Here is a 20,566-nt window from a genome sequence, read left to right as displayed (position 1 = left end):
ACCAATCGGTTGTCTCAGAATCTGGAGAGCATCAGACACCCTCCACCTCAAAGGCGAAGCAGCTAAGCCAAGCTGCTAAGCCAAGCTGCTAAGCCAGCAGTCGAAGGGGAGGTTGCTGGTAACTCTGCAGAGCCAGGCACTTCGGCGATGCCACCACAAAAAACGAAAACGACGTTTCTAGACAATAGACGCGCAGCAGACATACTGCAAAAGAACCATTCTGCCCCCGAGTCGTCACCCGATGGTCGGAAGATGGTAGAATGGGCAAAGAAAATCTTACCGGATTTCAAGCCAGCTCCGGTAAGAAGACACAAAAATGCCCCGAAAAGGCAGAGGTCGGCAGAAGACACGCCGTCACACATGAAGCGAACACGGCCTCCGCAGACTCTGCATCGAACCTTCGCAGAAGTGGCAAAGGATAAGATCCTCATTGGTGTCCTAGACATGGGCAGCAAAGATAGTCTTATCCCGAGGTACAGATGGGCAGGAGTCGAAAACGAGCTGCAGGGTCGTTTTCTGATGGACCTGGTATCGAATGGAGGACCACCACCGATCTGCGATGATGCAGGCTGGCATCAGGGTAGAGTCAAGGCCATCGCTTGTCACGACAAGCGGTCGGCCGAAGCATATAAAAAATCAATAGCGGCGCTTGGCGAAGTGTACCCAGGTGCAAAATTAGTAGCAGTGGACTGGTGTGATATACCCGGTAGACCACGTGCCAGAGTAACGGTATCGGCTAAGCCGGAAAAGCCAGAGGAGATTTTGAAAATTCTCCAGATCTGCAACCCTCATATGAAGACGGACGACTGGAGTGTGGTCAAAGTAGAGGAGCCGAAAGGGACCCCGCGCCAGATCGTCTTAGTCATAAATAAAGAGTCTGTGGACGAGCTAGCCCAAAGCGGCGGTCTAGCGAGGTATGGCTACAAGTCGGTAGCCATACGAGTCTACAGAGGAGGCACAGCGTGTGGTAAGCCAACCACGGAGAACGCGGAACTAGTTGACGCGGAGCCAGTCGTTCCAGAAAATCCTGGAATGGAGGTCGCGTCGGACGAAGAGGATATCCTAGAGGGATATTCCTCTGAGACGTCAGAGCTCGTGAGAGGGCTCGCCACCTTAGGCCAGGATGATGAGGACTCCATCCTTGACGACGACGAGGCCGACAGAACAGTGGTGGAGATGGATGTAGATGCCCTTGAGGTTTCTACAAATTAATCTCCACCACTGCAAAGCAGCAGCAGCTGCCCTACTGCATCTTCTTAGCAAAGACGATGTCGACGTAGTTCTCATTCAGGAACCTTGGGTCTGCAGAGGCAAGGTTTCTGGATTGAGAACGTATGAGTACAAAAAGTGATCACAGCAAACAGCACAGGCAAGACCCGAACCTGCATTTTATTCAAGACAAATATAAATATTTTCTTGCTATCTAATTTTAGCGACGGCGACATGCATAGAGGCTAAGCCAAAGCCTATAAGAATATGCTCTGCCTACATGGACTATGAGGAAGCCAATCCCCCCCTCTGTTGACGAGACAGCTCATAGAGGACAGCAGGCAGAGAAACATAGATCTGCTCTTAGGATGCGACGCCAACGCTCATCACACTCAGTGGGGCAGCACTGACACCAACGCACGGGGTGAGTCAATTTTCCACTACATCTTGTCTACTACCACACTGCTCTTGAATGTTGGCTCAGATCCAACGTTTGTGATATGAAATCGAAGCCAGGTTCTTGATCTCACTCTAGCTTCAGACGCACTGTATAACCGCATTTCCAAGTGGAGAGTTCTCTCAGAACACTCTTTCTGGGACCATAGATACATCCATTTCGAGGTATCTCTAAATAGTGATAGACCAATCGCGATTAGGAATCCCAGACGCACAAATTGGTCCTCATATTCGAAGCATATCAGTAGGCTACTACCAGACCACCCTCCCCAGGGTCCAGATTCAGTCGAGTTCACTTCGACCCTAATTAATAAGCTCACGGCAGCATGTGAAACCGCGCTGCGAAAATCGTGCCCTATTGGGAAACCAAGGGACAAACTTAAGCCTACCTGGTGGACTCCACAAGTCAGCGAGTCAAGGAAAAAGCCAGGAAACTGTTCAATGCAGCCAGATCCCAAGGGGGTGAAAACTGGTGTGCATACAAGCAGAGACTGTCAGAGTACAGGAAAATACTCAGACAGGTGCTACGATCATGTTGGCAAGACTTTTGCTCCGACATCGAGAACACCTCTGACGCCGCAAGGTTAAGAAAAGTTCTCTCTAAAACTCCCCCCAAGTTGGGAAACCTTCAGAAGCCAGACAAGACCTGGACGACCAACAGCACGCCAAGCGCGGGTCGAGCTCTCAAGCTGCCTGATCTATTATCCGAGAACAATATCAGGTGGGCAATAAAAAGCTTCAAGCCCTATAAATAGGCAGGGCCGGACAACATCATTCCGGCACAGCTACTCCACGCAGGGAATAATGCCATCAGATGGCTGGCAGATATTTTTCAGAAAATCCTCCTTACGAGGAGAATCCCAGAAGCTTGGCTGAGATCAAGAGTGATCTTCATACCCAAAGCGGGTAAAGCCTCGCACACCACTCCCAAAGATTTTAGACCCATAAGTCTTTCATATTTCCTAGTAAAGACGTTCGAGAGACTTCTAGGCCTCCATTTAAGAAGCATGATTTCGCTCTCAGAGCTGTCAAGCTCTCAACATGCCTACTGTAAAGGCAGATCCACAGAGATGGCTCTACACGTCGTTACTTCAAGTATAGAAAAGGCCCTCAGTACCAAACATTACACACTAACCGCATTCCTAGACATAGAAGGCGCTTTCAACAATGTGTCCCCAAACGCCATTACCAGCTCACTTACAGACCTGGGTGTGGACGACTCCACTGTGGAACTGTTAAGACAGCTTCTCACCAGGCGGTCTATCAAATCCACACTGGGGCTGTCCACATCATCCAGATATGTAAGCAGCGGAACTCCTCAGGGCGGTGTCCTCTCACCCTTCCTATGGAACGTGGCAGTTAACACACTCCTACGATCCTTGGATGGGATAGGGGGATGCCACGCGGTGGCTTATGCAGATGATGTGACCATCTCCTTCTCGGGAAAATTCCCTCAAACTCTGTGCGAGCGCATGACCGATGCACTGAGCATACTGTCTACTTGGGCGACGTCAAAAGGCCTAAACGTAAACCCCAGCAAAACAGAGCTGGTACTATTCACAAGGAAATATAAAATTCCTCCTCTTCACCCCCCATCAATGAATGTGGTACCTTTAACCTTCAGCAGTTCAGCCAAATATCTATGCTTGATACTAGATAGGAAGCTGGAATGGAACCTGAATATCGAAGACAGAGTGAGAAAAGCCACAATCGCACTCTACACCTGTAGGAAAGCAATTGAACTGAAATGGGGCATGACCCCTACGTGGTCCATTGGCTGTTATCAGACCCATACTCCTATATGGAGTCTCTATATGGTGGCCATCGCTGACGAGAAATTCGTCTCTTCAGAGACTAAATAAAGTTCAACGGCAAGCTGAACTAACGATCTCTGGTGCACTCTGCACCACCCCCAGCGACGCACTAGATACGATTCTGGGAATACTCCCAATACATCTCGTGGGGAAAATGAACGCCACGCTGGCGGTCCTTCGCATGAGAGAAACCAAGCAATGGTCAGAGGAATGTGTTGGTCACGCCAAAATCCTGAGAGGAAATGACATAATCCCCTCAGTCACTGACTATTGTACCCCAAAGGAGTACCTCCATACCTTCTTTCACACAATCATTCCTTCCAGGGATGAATGGAATGGAGGTGTCTTCTGCGAAAAACTCGGCATCAGAAAAGCCTTCAGGCTCCCGGAACACTGCAGTGTATTCCAGGCCGAAATCACAGCTATTCAAGAAGCTCTCTTCATACTGCCAAGCGCAGTCACAGACTTCAGAGAAATCTGCATATATTCGGATAGCCAAGCGGCAATAAAATCCCTAGACAACATCACATCGAACTCGATGTCAGTGCAGACCTGTCGCAAATCTGTTCACGAGATGGCAGCACAGTTCTCAGTCTACCTCATTTGGACATAGAGGGAAACTACATAGCCGGCGAACTGGCAAGAGAAGGTACCACCGTTCCCCTCCTCCCAGACAAGGAGAGCATCGGTATACCGATGACCAGCTTTAAACTGTCCATTCGGAACCACTTCGATTTCATTGCAAATCAAATGTGGACCAATGACACAAACAACTACAAAATCTCACGTCAAACGTGGCCCATCCGCGGTAGGAAACGGACTTTGGAACTCTGTTGGCTGAGCAGAAACCAATGCTCAGCTGTAATCAGAGCCATCACGGGGCAGTGGCTGGTGGGCTCCCATGCCGCCAGACTAGGACTTCAACACAACGACTTCTGTAGAAGTTGCAGAGACGAGGAAGAGGAGGAAACAGTTTCCCACCTCTCCTGCGACTGCCCAGCTTTGTGTAGGACCAGACAACGCTTTCTAGGAGATGGCCTCCTCCCAAATCTGCCGGCGATAGCAAAAAGAAAGCCGATAGACATTTACAAATTCATCCGGGCTTCCGGATGGGTGTAACTATTTGCGCAGGAATGCAGCCAACCACGGGATATGGGAAGTGGATTTTGTCCACGCGGTACCACAACGGGCCAAATAATCACGGCCTAAGTGAGTCAGGGTCTTCATAAGCTCCTGCCGCACCTACCTACCTACCTACCTCTCTCGGTATTCGAACTCTCGTAAAGGGTGTATAATTGCAAATTTACAAATCAATTTCGTCTATGTAAGTGTATGAATGTCTATGTGCGTCTCTTCCTGTCTATGTGAACATGTTTGCAGTCAATTAAAGCACCAGCATCAACAACAGCTGCAGGCAGCAGCAAATATATTTATGGCTATAACTTCTTGTTTAATCGGTCTATCATAATGAAACTTGAAATAATTATGATATATGTATAAACATATGGGTGAATGCTCATTTAAATGTTGTGCAGTTGCATAAGTTGACCAAATAACTTGGCCAAATTGTACTGCTTTTAATTCTAGAAATTACTTGCCTTGATTTATTCGTATCATACTATATATAGTATATAAATACCCATATGTATGTACATATTTTTTATTTTTTTATTAATTTTTATTTTTATTCAGAATATCAACAATAATTCTGTAGATTATACTTGTATAATATAACTTAATATAACAATTTAAACTAAATTTAAAAGATAAGAAAGCCTAACACAAAGCTGTACAATAACGTCTATTAATGCATCCGATACGTTGGGGGAATTTTATTTGCCAGTTGGCCAGCTAAAGACCTAAAAAACTATGCAAAAAGTAGATAAAGGTGAAAAATTAATTCCATTTAACAACTAGTTACAAAAAGTACGAAGTAGAACGAGAAAGAGAAAAAGAAAGAAGGAAAGAGAGATCGAGAAACAGAAAAAGAGAAAGGTGGTAAGAGAGACGAAAAGAAAAAGAAAAAGAGGGAAATCTCCAACCCGGTGGGGGAAATTTTAAATGCCAGTCCAGCAAGCTATGCCCCAACTCACAGCAGTAAGTGGTCAGAGATTTCCCCGAAGATAATTATAAAGAATAGATTTGATAGAACAGAGAGAGAGCCCTGTCCAAAGTAAATGTGAAAGATCGTTATAATGTCTGCACATGACCCGAAAACTATTGTGCAAAGCGTAATCAGTTGTGCATCTTGCCAATATGAACGCCAAATAATTCCTTGTTGGTCTACAAGGAACTGAAAAATTAAGGCGACCTAAGAGGGCAGAGGAGTCAACCTCACCGATAAACAACTTGTGGAGAAAAACTACTCCAAGAACCGTCCTACGATGTACTAAGGAAATAAGGTTTATAAGCATCAGTCTACTAGAGTACGATGGCAAGCAGAGATTGGAATCCCAGCTTAAGCCACGTAGAGCAAAAAGAAGGAATTGCTTCTGAACAGACTCAATACTTTCCTGATGCTTTCTATACTGCGGAGACCAAACGCATGAGCAGTATTCAAGCACAGGGCATACTAGTGCAGTGTAAAGAAGCTTAGTGGTATAAGGGTCACTAAATTCCGTGGACCAACGTTTAATGAATCCAAGTAATCCCTTGGCCTTATTGACAATACTAGATATGTTAAGGTTAAAGATCAATTTGGAATCAAAAAGAACCCCAAGGTCTTCAACAGTCGATATACGTTGCAATGGCACATTGTCAATCGTATACGTCCCTAAATAAGGCAAGGTTCGGTGAAATGTCATGAACTTACATTTAGAGCAATTGAGGTGCAAGTGGTTAGCTAAGCACCAAGACTGCATGCAGTTCAGATCATCCTGCAGGCGATGAAAATGAGAAGGGTCTTTGTAAGTCAGAATAAGTTTCACATCATCAGCATATATAAGAATATGAGAGTGTGACAAGGTAGAGGGGAGGTCATTAATAAATAATGTAAAAAGTAAGGGGCCAAGATGGCTACCTTGAGGCACACCTGATGGTGCAAACACACGCTTAGAAATGTGCGACCTAAGCCAGATCCGTTGGGATCTGTCTTTTAGATAAGACGAAATCCAACACAAAAAAGCGGAGGGAAATCCTATACGACTTAGCCTAAAGAGCAGAAGATCATGGTTCACAGCAAATTGGTCGTAGTAGACCGTCTCTTTATGAAACCATGTTGAGCCGGAGATAAGACAGATTTACAGAGGTGCTGCAAAGTGCTGCAAACTATTTATACTCTGTACATGAAATGTACAAGAGTATATTAGGTTTGCGGGAGCTGAAAAATGTAACAGGCAGAAGGAGGCGTGGCAGACCCCACAAAGTATATATATTCTTGATCAGCATGACGAGACGAGTCGATCTAGCCCTGTCTGTCTGTCTGTCCGTCTGTCCGTCTGTCCGTCCGTATGAACACCTGGATCTCAGAGACTATAAGAGATAGAGACACCAAATTGCACAAAGATGCGTTATGTGTGTATTCTATACGAGTTTGTTTTATTTTTTTGATTTTCCCCCCCACTTCCCCCCTATGGGGGTTTTCCCGATTTTCCATTCGTATAATCGCCTATATCTCGGAGACTATAAGACCTAGGAACACCAAATTTTAGTCCCAGATGCCTTATGTGAATACGCAGAAAATGTATATTTTGGAATTCCCCTCCCTCCCCCCTCTACCCCGCTGCTGCAGCGCTGCTCAAGCGCTGCCCGCGGCTGTTGTTGATGTTGCTGTTTGGTTGACTGCGAAAATGCTTACACAGACACGAATAGATGCGCATAGGCATACATACACTCACACAGACGCAATTGCTATGTAAATGTGCAATTATAAACCCTTTACGTGAGTTCGAATACCGAGAGAGGTAGGTAGGTAGGTAGGTCGGAGCGGCAGCCAGGGTATGCACCCCGACTCACTTAGGCCTTGTAGATTGGCCCGTTGTGATACCGCATGGACAAGTCCACTTCCCAAAATACCCGTGTTTGGCTGCATGTCTGCGCGAGTATTACGTCCATCCAGCTGCCTGGATGAACTTGAAGATGTCTATCGGCTTCTTGTTTGCTAGTGCCGATAGATTTGGTAGGAGACTGTCTCCTAGGAATCGATGTCTTGTTCTTGACAAGGCCGGGCAGTCGCAGAAGAGGTGTGTTACCGTTTCCTCCTCTTCCACGTCTCTGCAGCTTCTGCAGAAATCGTTATGGTGGAGCCCTAGTCTGGCGGCATGGGTGCCCACCAGCCAGTGCCCTGTGATGGCTCTGATTACGACTGAGCATTGGCTTCTGCTCAGTTTGCAGAGTTCAGAAGATCGTCTCTTGTTGAGGATTGGCCATGTTTGGCGTGTGATTTTACAGGAGTCTGTGTCGGTGGTCCACATTTGATTGGCGACCAAGTCAAAGTGGTTTCGGACTGACAGTTTACAGCTGGCCATCGGTGTACCGACGCTCTCCTTGTCTGGAAGGAGGGAGGCGGTAGTACCGTGTCTTGCCAGCTCATCGGCTATGCAGTTTCCCTCGATATCCCTATGGCCTGGGACCCAAATGAGGTATATAGAGAGCTGTGTTGCCATCTCGTGAAGAGATTTGCGACAGTTCTGTACTGACGTCGAGTTCGACGTGATGGCGTTAAGGGATTTTATAGCCGCTTGGCTATCCGAGTAAATGCAGATTTCTCTGGTATGTGTGGCTGGGCTTGGCAGTATAAGAAGAGCTTCTTGAATGGCTATTACTTCCGCCTGGAACACACTGCAGTGATCCGGTAGCCTGAAGGCTTTTCTGATTCCGAGTTCTTCGCAGAAGACACCCCCGCCTACGCGGTTGTTCAGCTTAGAACCGTCTGTATATATTTTGATGGAATTGGTTGGGCCTGGCGGGCCGAAGTTCCAATCTTCCCTAGAGGGAATGATGGTGTGGAAAGGAGTATGTGGATACTCTTCTGCGATGCAGTGGTCAGTGACTGATGGGATATTGTCATTTCCCCTCAGAATTTTGGCATGGCCAAAGCATTCCTCTGACCACTGGTTTGTTTCTCTCATGCGAAGAGCCGCCAGCGTGGCGTTCATTTTTCCCTTAAGATGTATTGGGAGTATTCCCAGAATTGCATCTAGTGCATCATTTGGAGTAGTGCGTAAAGCGCCCGAGATCGTTAGTTCAGCCTGTCGCTGAACTTTGTTAAGTCTCTGAAGAGATGAGTTTTTCGAAAGGGATGGCCACCATATGGAGACACCATATAAAAGTATGGGTCTGATTATTGCAGTATATAGCCAGTGGACCACATGGGGGGCCATGCCCCATTTCAGTCCAATGGATTTTCTGCAGGTATAGAGTGCGATTGTGGCTTTCCGCACTCTGTCTTCAATGTTCAAGTTCCAGTCCAGCTTCCTATCTAGTATCAAGCCTAGATATTTGGCTGAGCTGTTGAAAGCTAATGGTACCCCATTTAGTAATGGGGGACGAAGAGATGGGATTTTGTATTTCCTCGTGAATAGTACCAGCTCAGTTTTGCTGGGGTTTACACTTAGGCCACTTGACGTTGCCCAAGTTGAAAGTGTGCTTAATGCGTCAGTCATGCGTTCGCACAAGGTTTGGGGAAATTTACCCGAGAAGGAAATGGTCACGTCATCTGCATAGGCTATCGCGCGGCATCCCCCTATCCCTTCTAAGGATCGTAGGAGTGAGTTAACTGCCACGTTCCATAAGAAGGGTGAGAGCACCCCACCCTGAGGCGTTCCGCCACTCACATATCTAGATACCGTGGACATCCCCAGTGTCGACTTAATGGACCGCCTAGTAAGGAGCTGTCTTATCAGTTCCACAATGGAGTTGTCCATCCCTAGATCGGTGAGTGAGCCTGTGATGGCGCTTGGAGACACATTGTTGAAAGCACCCTCTATGTCTAGGAAGGCGATTAGAGTATAATGTTTGATTTTTAGAGCTTTTTCGACGCCCGAAGTGACAGCATGGAGTGCCGTTTCTGTAGATCTGCCTTTGCAGTATGCGTGTTGAGAGCTTGAAAGCTCTGAGAGGGGGATCTTACTTCTCAAATAGAGACCCATTAATCTCTCGAATGTCTTTAATAGAAAAGATGAAAGACTTATCGGCCTAAAATCTTTCGGGGTAGTGTGCGAGGCTTTACCTGCTTTGGGTATGAAGACCACTCTTGATCTCAGCCAAGCTTCTGGAATATTCCTTGTCAGGAAGATCTTGTGAAAAATATCTGCCAGCCATCTGATGGCAGTATTTCCTGCGTGAATAAGCTGCGCCGGAATGATATTATCCGGCCCTGCAGACTTATAGGGCTTGAAGCTTTTTATTGCCCATCTGATATTATTTTCAGATAGAAGATAGGGTGGCGTTTGAGATGGACCAGCGCTTGCTGAACGGCCGGTTGGTTTAATGCTTGTAGAGCTGGGAAAGTGGGTGCCTAGAAGCAGCTCTAAAGACTCTTGACTCGAGGTCGTCCAAGTCTTATCTGGCTTCTGAAGGTACCCTAGCGTTGAGGGAGTTTTAGAGAGGACCTTCCTTAACCTTGCGGCATCGGAGGTGTTCTCAATATCTGAGCAGAAGTTCTGCCATGAAGATCGTTTGGCCTGTCTGAGTATTTTCTTGTACTCTGACAGGCTTTGTTTGTATGCATACCAGTGTTGGTCTCCCCCTTGGGATCTGGCTGCATTGAAGAGTTTCCTAGCCTTTTTTCTTGCCTCACTGACCTGTGGAGTCCACCAGGGAGGCTTGAGTTTGCCTCTTGGTTTCCCAGTGGGGCATGATTTCTGCAGCGCGGTGTTGCACGCTGTGGTGAATTGTTTTATTAGCGACGAGGTGAATTCGACTGTGTCTGGGCCCTCGGGAGGGTAGTATGGAAGTATGTTACTTAGGTGATTAGAGTACAAAGACCAATTTGTGCGTCTAGGATTTCTAATCGCGATTGGTCTTTCATTCTTTAGAGATACTTCGAATTGGATGTATCTGTGATCTGAGAAGGAGTGTTCTAATAGGACTCTCCATTTGGAGATACGATTGTAAAGTGCGTCTGACGCCAAAGTGAGGTCAAGAACCTGGCTACGGTTCCTTACCACGAAAGTTGGATCTGATCCAGCATTACATAAAAGTATGTTAGTAGACAGGATGTAGTTAAAAATGGACTCACCCCGTACATTGGTATCAGTGCTACCCCACTGAGTGTGATGAGCGTTGGCATCGCATCCTATGAGCAGATCAATGTTGTTCTGCCTGCTGTCCTCTATTATCTGTCTTGTCAACAGAGGTGGAGGGTTAGCTTCCTCGTAAGCCATATAGGCTGAGCATATTCTTAGAGGCTTTGGCTTAGCCTCAATGCATGCGGCTGTGTTATCTTCATTACTGAAATTGGATAGCAGAAAAATGTTTATGTTTTTCTTGATTAAAATGCAGGTTCTGGTCTTGCCTGAGCTCTTCGCTGTGATCAGCTTATACTCCTTCGTCCCCAGTCCAGAAACCTTGATCCTACGGACCCAAGGTTCCTGAATGAGGACTACGTCGATGTCGTCTTTGCTCAGACGATGTATTAGGGCAGCTGTTGCTGCTTTGCAGTGGTGGAGGTTAATCTGTAGAAACCTCAAGGGCATCTGCCTCCATCTCCACCACTGTCCTATCGGCCTCGTCGTCGTCTAGGATGAAGTCCTCATCCTCGTGGCCTAAAGTCGCGAACCCTTTCGCCAGTTCGGAGGTTTCGGAGGAATATCCTTCAAGGATATCCTCATCATCCGACGCGACCTCTGTTTCAGGACTGCCTGGAACGACTGGTTCTGCGTCTGCTGGTTCCGCGTTTTGTGTGGTGGGCTTACCACTCGCTGTGTCACCTCGGTAGACACGTATGGCTACCGATTTGTAGCCATACCTGGCCAGATTTCCACATCTTGCCAGCTCGTCCACCGATTCCTTGTTTATAACGAGTACGATCTGGCGCGTGGTCCCTTCCGCCTCCTCTACCTTGACCACGCTCCAGTCGTCCGTTTTCATGCTCGGGTTGCAGATCTGAAACACCTTCAGGATCTCTTCTGGCTTCTCTGGTTTCGCCGATACCCTGACCCTGGCACGTGGTCTGCTGGGTATGTCGCACCAGTCCACCGCAACCAATTTTGCACCTGGATACACTTCTCCGAGTGCTGCAATGGATTTCTTGTAGGCCTCGGCTGACCGCTTGTCATGACAAGCGATGGCCTTGACCCTGCCTTGATGCCATCCTGCATCGTCGCATATAGGTGGTGGTCCTCCACTCGTTGCCAGGTCCGTCAGAAACCGACCTTGCAGCTCGTTTTCGACTCCTGCCCATCGGTGTCTCGGGATAAGACCATCTTTGCTGCCCTTGTCAAGGACACCAATGAGGATCTTATCCTTCGCCACTTCTGCGAAGGTTCGATGCAGAGGCTGCGGAGGTCGTGTTCTTTTCGCTGGTTGTGGCGGCGTATCTTCTGCCGACCTCTGCCTTTTCGGGGCATTTTTGTTTCTTCTTACCGGAGCTGGCTTGAAATCCGGTAGGATTTTCTTCGCCCATTCCACCATCCTTTGACCGTCTGGTGACATCTCGGGGGCGGAGTGGTTTTTTTCCAGAATGACTGCTGCGCGTCTCTTGTCTTGAAACGACGTTTTTGTTTTGGGTGGTAGCATTGCCGAAGTTTCTGGCTCTGCAGAGTTACCAGCCTCCTCCAATTCTACTGCTGGCTTGGCAGCTTGGCTTAGCTGCTTCGCCTTCGAAGTGGAGGGGGTCTGATGCTCCCCAGATTCCGAGAGAGGTAAAATCGATCAAATTTTTTTTTTATTTTCCTAATTTTTTTTATTTTCTATAATTATTGTAAACATATGTACAGAGTATTTCAAAGTCGGGACACCCGACTTTAGCTTTTTTACTTGTTTTATACTCTGTACATGAAATGTACAAGAGTATATTAGGTTTGCGGGAGCTGAAAAATGTAACAGGCAGAAGGAGGCGTGGCAGACCCCACAAAGTATATATATTATTGATCAGCGTGACGAGACGAGTCGATCTAGCCCTGTCTGTCCGTCTGTCCGTCCGTATGAACACCTGGATCTCAGAGACTATAAGAGATAGAGACACCAAATTTTGCACAAAGATGCGTTATATGTGTATTCTATACGAGTTTGTTTTATTTTTTTGATTTTCCCCCCCACTTCCCCCCTATGGGGGTTTTCCCGATTTTCCATTCGTATAATCGCCTATATGTCGGAGACCATAAGACCTAGGAACACCAAATTTTAGTCCAAGGTGCCTTGTGTGAATACGCAGAAAATGTATATTTTGGAATTTCACTCCCTCCCCCCTCTCCCCCGCAAATGGGATTTTCTCTAACTCCCGTAATTCTTGGAATTTCGAACTAAAATTTTGCAAATACCCCCAGTTAGTAATGTGTGTGTGTGTCCGTATGCCAAGTTTCACTATGATAGACCGATTTACCAAGAAGTTATAGCCATAAATATATTTGCTGCTGCAGGGTAGCTGCAGCAGTGCTGCCCGCGGCTTTTGTTGATGTTGCTGTTTGGTTGACTGCGAAAATGCTTACACAGACACGAATAGATGCGCATAGGCATACATACACTCACACAGACGCAATTGCTATGTAAATGTACACCCTTTACGTGAGTTCGAAGACCGAGAAAGGTAAAATCGATCATTGAATTTTTTTTTATACCCTGTACCCGTAGGGTAAAAAGGGTATATTAGGTTTGTGCAAAGTATGTAACATACAGAAGGAAGCATCTCCGACCCCATAAAGTATATATATTCTTGATCAGCATGACGAGAGAAATCGATCTAGACATGTCCGTCCGTCTGTCCGTCCGTCTGTCCGTCTGTCCGTCCGTCTGGATGAACGCGAGGATCTCAGAAACTATAAAAGCTAGAATAACCAAAGTTAGCATCCAGATTCTCCTAGGTCCGAGTAAGGACGAGTTTATTTTTTTTTTTAATTTTGCCCCCCTTCCCCCGCTACATAATTTCGTCAATAGCGTCCACATTTCAAATGCTACCTAAACCAAACTTTGCACACACAATTCATATATAATTGTCTACTGGTGTTCAAAATTTTATTCAATTCGGTCAATTCTAAGAAAAGTTATTAGCGAAACAAATTCTCGCCAGTACAACCCCCACAAACTGCAGCAAAAAGTTCGCTCTTCTTCTTCCTCTTTTTGTTGATGCTATGGGCGCATATAACTCAGTGACGGAAGTTTACCTGGGTACAGGGTATTACACTGTCGGGCTTGCTCGACTGTAGCGTTCTCTCTTGTTTTAATATCTATAATTATTGTAAACATATGTGCAGAGTATTTCAAAGTCGGGACACCCGACTTTAGCTTTTTTACTTGTTTCAAATAATGTTGGTAAAGCAGACAACTTTGCAATACCTCTGTTTGGTCAAGCAGCAGGCGCAGGCAGCGCAGTCGTCCGCAGCAGGCGCATAATTATTCATATATACAAATTGTATCTTGCTCTGCGAAGCAAGAAGCGCTAAACTTTTAATAACTCTTATAATGTTTGCTTTGATCGCGCTCAATATTTGCTCTCTTTGTATATTTCCTTTTGTTATCCTTTTCTTAGTCTCTGCAGCTGCCAGTGCTGTGCTGATGTAAGAGACAACGCACTTCTACTTTTGCGCATATTGTTTAAAGGCTCAACTATTTGAGTTGGTGGCCTCTTAAATTCGTGTATATAAATTCGGCTTATAGACAAACATAATTGGCCCTGCGTGGCAAAATATACATATGTACATTTAAAAAGAAATCGTTCTTGTTTTAAGTGTCGTGTCTGACGCCCGCTTCAGACAAAACCCATAGAATAACAAGATAGAACGCTACAGTCGAGCAAGCCCGACAGTAAAATAGCCTGTACTCTCCACAAAAAAGAAAAATTAAAAAAAAAAAAAATTTTTTAAAAAATTAAATTATTAAGAAAATGAATGAATGAATTAATTAATTAAATTAAATTAGAATACATGTTTATGTTCAGTTTTAACAGCATACATTTACATCACGTACCTATGCGTGTTTATATGCGTGTATGTATGCAGCACAAAGTTGAACCAAAGCAGCAACAACAACAACAGCTGCGGGCAGCGCTGCCGACAGAGCTGCAGGCAGCGCATGAGCAGCGATTTTACTTATGGCTATAACTTGACCTATCATGATGAAATTTGGCACACGGACACATTAGTACTAATTGGATGTACCTACAAAAATTGATTTCAAAATTCCGAGAATTACGGAAGTTATAAGAAAAAACACGAATTGCGGTGGAGTGGGGGGGGGGGGGGGGGGGGGTGCATCGAAAAAAAACTCAAACTCGTACTTTCCCTGTCTTAGGAGAATATGGCAACCAAGTTTGGTTATTCTAGCTCTTATACATTCTGAGATCCTTGCGTTCATACGGACAGACGGACAGACAGACGGACGGACGGACAAGGCTATATCCACTAGGCTTCTCATCCTGATCAAGAATATATATACTTTGTGGGGTCTGCCACGCCTCCTTCTGTGTGTTACATACATGCGCACAAAACTAGTATAGCCTTTCACCCTTTGGGTACAGGCTATAAAAACAAACTTGACCTGCCTAGGACTCAGGGGAACCTGGCTACCAAGTTTGGTCATTCTAGCTCTTGTACCTTCTGATATCCTTGCGCTTATACAGACAGACGGACATGGCTATATCGACTCGGCTTGTCACCCTGATCAATAATATACATACAATAACATACATATACTTTGTGGGGTCTGCCACGCCTCCTTCTGTGTGTTACATACATTCCCACAAAACTAGTATAGCCTTTCACCCTTTGGATACAGGCTATAAAAACTGAATACTTGGTTTTTTGAAATTTTGTCGGGGTCCTTAAATATGGGAGTTTTCCTGTAAAAAAAATGTTGGGGCACAAAAGGAAACCGCATCAACAGCCCACAGCCCAAACGGTAAAGCTAGGAAGCTGAATAGATGCACAATAGAGCACGAAAAGACTCGAACGTGCGATAGGAAAAAAAAACACGACCAAAATATAATTTAACTAGCAGGTATTGCCTGTATTAACCCGGCTCAATATAATGCTTCAAATTGTATTTATTTTGTGTGTGTGTGTATGACATACCCATATATGTTCATCTTATTAATTACCAGTAGGAAGGCATTTTAGGTATTTAAATGAACATTTTCTGTTCTTGACAAAATATTATTCAGTAGTCCGTTACATTTAGGTTCTTTGGTTCTATTTCGTTAAACGTACACACACATGACCACTATAACAAATATTTTTTTAAGCCCGTTTTCCCCCCTTTGGAGCTTGAATTTTCCAAAAGCCTTTCCAAAGGAAGTCCAAATTTTAGCTTCCTAGCTTTTAACGTTTGGGTTGTGCGTTTATTGTCAATCAGTCAGTCAGTCAGGAACAGGAAAGGAATGCTAAAGTCGAGCAGGCTCAACTCTTAAATACCCTATACCACCCCACAAAAAAAAATTAAATTAAATTAATTAATTAATGTAATTAAATTAATTTAATTAATTAACTAAATTAAAAATAAAATATTCCATACATGCATACATACATTTACATTTACATCAGAATCGCATAGACAGTGTTGGTGTACTTGTACATTCTTGTATGTGTGTATGTATGCATTGGCCTGGTTATATGGCTATAACTTTCTTTCTAATTACCCTATCATAATGAAACTTGGTATACGGATATATAATCACTAACTAAATGTATCTACCAAAATTCCAAGAATTACGGGAGTTATAGAAAATCGAAAATAAGGGGGGGGGAGTGGGGGGGGGGGGGTGCATCGGGAAAAATGAACGAACTCGTTCTCGGGCTCAGGAGAATCTGTATACCAAGTTTGGTTATTCTAGCTCTTATACTTTCTGCGTTCATACAGACAGACGGACAGACAGACATGGCTATATCGAATCGGCTTGTTATGCTGATCAAGAATATATATACTTTGTGGGGTCTGCCACGCCTCCTTCTGTGTGTTACATGTACACTCGCACAAAACTAATATACCCTTGTACCCTTTGGGTACAGGGAATAAAAACTGATTAATATATATAGAGATAACGCAACGTTTTAAGATAAACTATGCGCAGAAAGGGGAATAATTATAAGAGTATATCCTAATTCTAAATTGAAACTTCGGAGCTAATTTTCCCCACTTGGAGCTCGAATTTACAAAAATTCCTTCCTAATGTTCACCTATTCTTTATGAGAGTACACAAACTAAGTTTGAAGTGAATCGGAAAATTTTAGATTTTTCATACAAACGTTGGAGTCCTTTTTCCACCACTTGGAGCTCGAATCTTAGTGCTCACTTTCACTGTGAGAGGAATCTTGTGTCCGAATTTCAGCTTCCTAGCTCTTACCGTTTGGGCTGTGCGTTGATTGCCAATCAGTCAGTCAGGACAAACTGTTTCATATATATAGAATTTAGGAAATACTCTAATATTTATTCCAGTTTTTGAACAAAGTCTATCTTGAAACATTTTTATGTAGATATATGTATTTTATTGTTGTAAAAGGCGAGGGATTTGGAGCGCATATCCAAAAAATAACAAGTAAAAAAGCTAAAGTCGGGTGTCCGGACTCTGTACATATGTTTAGAATAATTATAGAAATTAAAAAAAATGTTGATCGATTTTACCTCTCTCGGTGGCCGTCAGCCAATGGGTATCACAAGGGGATCAACGAGTAATCAGCAAGCCAGGTGGTACGCGCCGTAATTGTGATACACCAGTAGAAGTGCGACTATACTCTCTTCGCGAGGGCGGCTGGAAGCAGGCCCTTGGTACGGTCATGTCTCTGCCTCGTGGTGCTGACTAATGGTAGTCGGGCGAGAGCTGAAAACTCTATAAACTTTCCCCAATCCAAGGCGGAACAGCGTAGGCTGATGGATGCGTGGCTGAGGGGGTGCTCAGCCTCTACTATGCGAACTTTGGATACCTGCCGACCTCCAGTTTTAAGTCAGGCTTCCCGTGGTACCCGGGCTATGCCACGGGTGACCCACCCCTTCCCGTCTACTCGTGGGACCAAATATGTTACCTTTAAAAAAACAAAAACTAACAAAACAAACAAAAACACTAAGACCGGATCTCGCTATAAGCCGGACGGGATTTCTAACCCCTCAAACCCAACGGTCATAGACTTGACTGTCACCAGGATGGGAACTCCCAACAGCTCTCATCCCATTGCTGCCAGCGCAGGTGGAGACAATCCGACAAACCAATCGGTTGTCTCAGAATCTGGAGAGCATCAGACACCCTCCACCTCAAAGGCGAAGCAGCTAAGCCAAGCTGCTAAGCCAAGCTGCTAAGCCAGCAGTCGAAGGGGAGGTTGCTGGTAACTCTGCAGAGCCAGGCACTTCGGCGATGCCACCACAAAAAACGAAAACGACGTTTCTAGACAATAGACGCGCAGCAGACATACTGCAAAAGAACCATTCTGCCCCCGAGTCGTCACCCGATGGTCGGAAGATGGTAGAATGGGCAAAGAAAATCTTACCGGATTTCAAGCCAGCTCCGGTAAGAAGACACAAAAATGCCCCGAAAAGGCAGAGGTCGGCAGAAGACACGCCGTCACACATGAAGCGAACACGGCCTCCGCAGACTCTGCATCGAACCTTCGCAGAAGTGGCAAAGGATAAGATCCTCATTGGTGTCCTAGACATGGGCAGCAAAGATAGTCTTATCCCGAGGTACAGATGGGCAGGAGTCGAAAACGAGCTGCAGGGTCGTTTTCTGATGGACCTGGTATCGAATGGAGGACCACCACCGATCTGCGATGATGCAGGCTGGCATCAGGGTAGAGTCAAGGCCATCGCTTGTCACGACAAGCGGTCGGCCGAAGCATATAAAAAATCAATAGCGGCGCTTGGCGAAGTGTACCCAGGTGCAAAATTAGTAGCAGTGGACTGGTGTGATATACCCAGTAGACCACGTGCCAGAGTAACGGTATCGGCTAAGCCGGAAAAGCCAGAGGAGATTTTGAAAATTCTCCAGATCTGCAACCCTCATATGAAGACGGACGACTGGAGTGTGGTCAAAGTAGAGGAGCCGAAAGGGACCCCGCGCCAGATCGTCTTAGTCATAAATAAAGAGTCTGTGGACGAGCTAGCCCAAAGCGGCGGTCTAGCGAGGTATGGCTACAAGTCGGTAGCCATACGAGTCTACAGAGGAGGCACAGCGTGTGGTAAGCCAACCACGGAGAACGCGGAACTAGTTGACGCGGAGCCAGTCGTTCCAGAAAATCCTGGAATGAAGGTCGCGTCGGACGAAGAGGATATCCTAGAGGGATATTCCTCTGAGACGTCAGAGCTCGTGAGAGGGCTCGCCACCTTAGGCCAGGATGATGAGGACTCCATCCTTGACGACGACGAGGCCGACAGAACAGTGGTGGAGATGGATGTAGATGCCCTTGAGGTTTCTACAAATTAATCTCCACCACTGCAAAGCAGCAGCAGCTGCCCTACTGCATCTTCTTAGCAAAGACGATGTCGACGTAGTTCTCATTCAGGAACCTTGGGTCTGCAGAGGCAAGGTTTCTGGATTGAGAACGTATGAGTACAAACTGATCACAGCAAACAGCACAGACAAGACCCGAACCTGCATTTTATTCAAGACAAATATAAATATTTTCTTGCTATCTAATTTTAGCGACGGCGACATGCATAGAGGCTAAGCCAAAGCCTATAAGAATATGCTCTGCCTACATGGACTATGAGGAAGCCAATCCCCCCCTCTGTTGACGAGACAGCTCATAGAGGACAGCAGGCAGAGAAACATAGATCTGCTCTTAGGATGCGACGCCAACGCTCATCACACTCAGTGGGGCAGCACTGACACCAACGCACGGGGTGAGTCAATTTTCCACTACATCTTGTCTACTACCACACTGCTCTTGAATGTTGGCTCAGATCCAACGTTTGTGATATGAAATCGAAGCCAGGTTCTTGATCTCACTCTAGCTTCAGACGCACTGTATAACCGCATTTCCAAGTGGAGAGTTCTCTCAGAACACTCTTTCTGGGACCATAGATACATCCATTTCGAGGTATCTCTAAATAGTGATAGACCAATCGCGATTAGGAATCCCAGACGCACAAATTGGTCCTCATATTCGAAGCATATCAGTAGGCTACTACCAGACCACCCTCCCCAGGGTCCAGATTCAGTCGAGTTCACTTCGACCCTAATTAATAAGCTCACGGCAGCATGTGAAACCGCGCTGCGAAAATCGTGCCCTATTGGGAAACCAAGGGACAAACTTAAGCCTACCTGGTGGACTCCACAAGTCAGCGAGTCAAGGAAAAAGCCAGGAAACTGTTCAATGCAGCCAGATCCCAAGGGGGTGAAAACTGGTGTGCATACAAGCAGAGACTGTCAGAGTACAGGAAAATACTCAGACAGGTGCTACGATCATGTTGGCAAGACTTTTGCTCCGACATCGAGAACACCTCTGACGCCGCAAGGTTAAGAAAAGTTCTCTCTAAAACTCCCCCCAAGTTGGGAAACCTTCAGAAGCCAGACAAGACCTGGACGACCAACAGCACGCCAAGCGCGGGTCGAGCTCTCAAGCTGCCTGATCTATTATCCGAGAACAATATCAGGTGGGCAATAAAAAGCTTCAAGCCCTATAAATAGGCAGGGCCGGACAACATCATTCCGGCACAGCTACTCCACGCAGGGAATAATGCCATCAGATGGCTGGCAGATATTTTTCAGAAAATCCTCCTTACGAGGAGAATCCCAGAAGCTTGGCTGAGATCAAGAGTGATCTTCATACCCAAAGCGGGTAAAGCCTCGCACACCACTCCCAAAGATTTTAGACCCATAAGTCTTTCATATTTCCTAGTAAAGACGTTCGAGAGACTTCTAGGCCTCCATTTAAGAAGCATGATTTCGCTCTCAGAGCTGTCAAGCTCTGAACATGCCTACTGTAAAGGCAGATCCACAGAGATGGCTCTACACGTCGTTACTTCAAGTATAGAAAAGGCCCTCAGTACCAAACATTACACACTAA

Source organism: Scaptodrosophila lebanonensis, unplaced genomic scaffold, assembly GCF_003285725.1.
Source record: "Scaptodrosophila lebanonensis strain 11010-0011.00,11010-0021.00 unplaced genomic scaffold, SlebRS2 tig00000126-arrow-arrow-pilon, whole genome shotgun sequence".
Lineage (NCBI taxonomy): Eukaryota > Metazoa > Arthropoda > Insecta > Diptera > Drosophilidae > Scaptodrosophila > Scaptodrosophila lebanonensis.
This window is presented reverse-complemented; position numbering follows the sequence as displayed.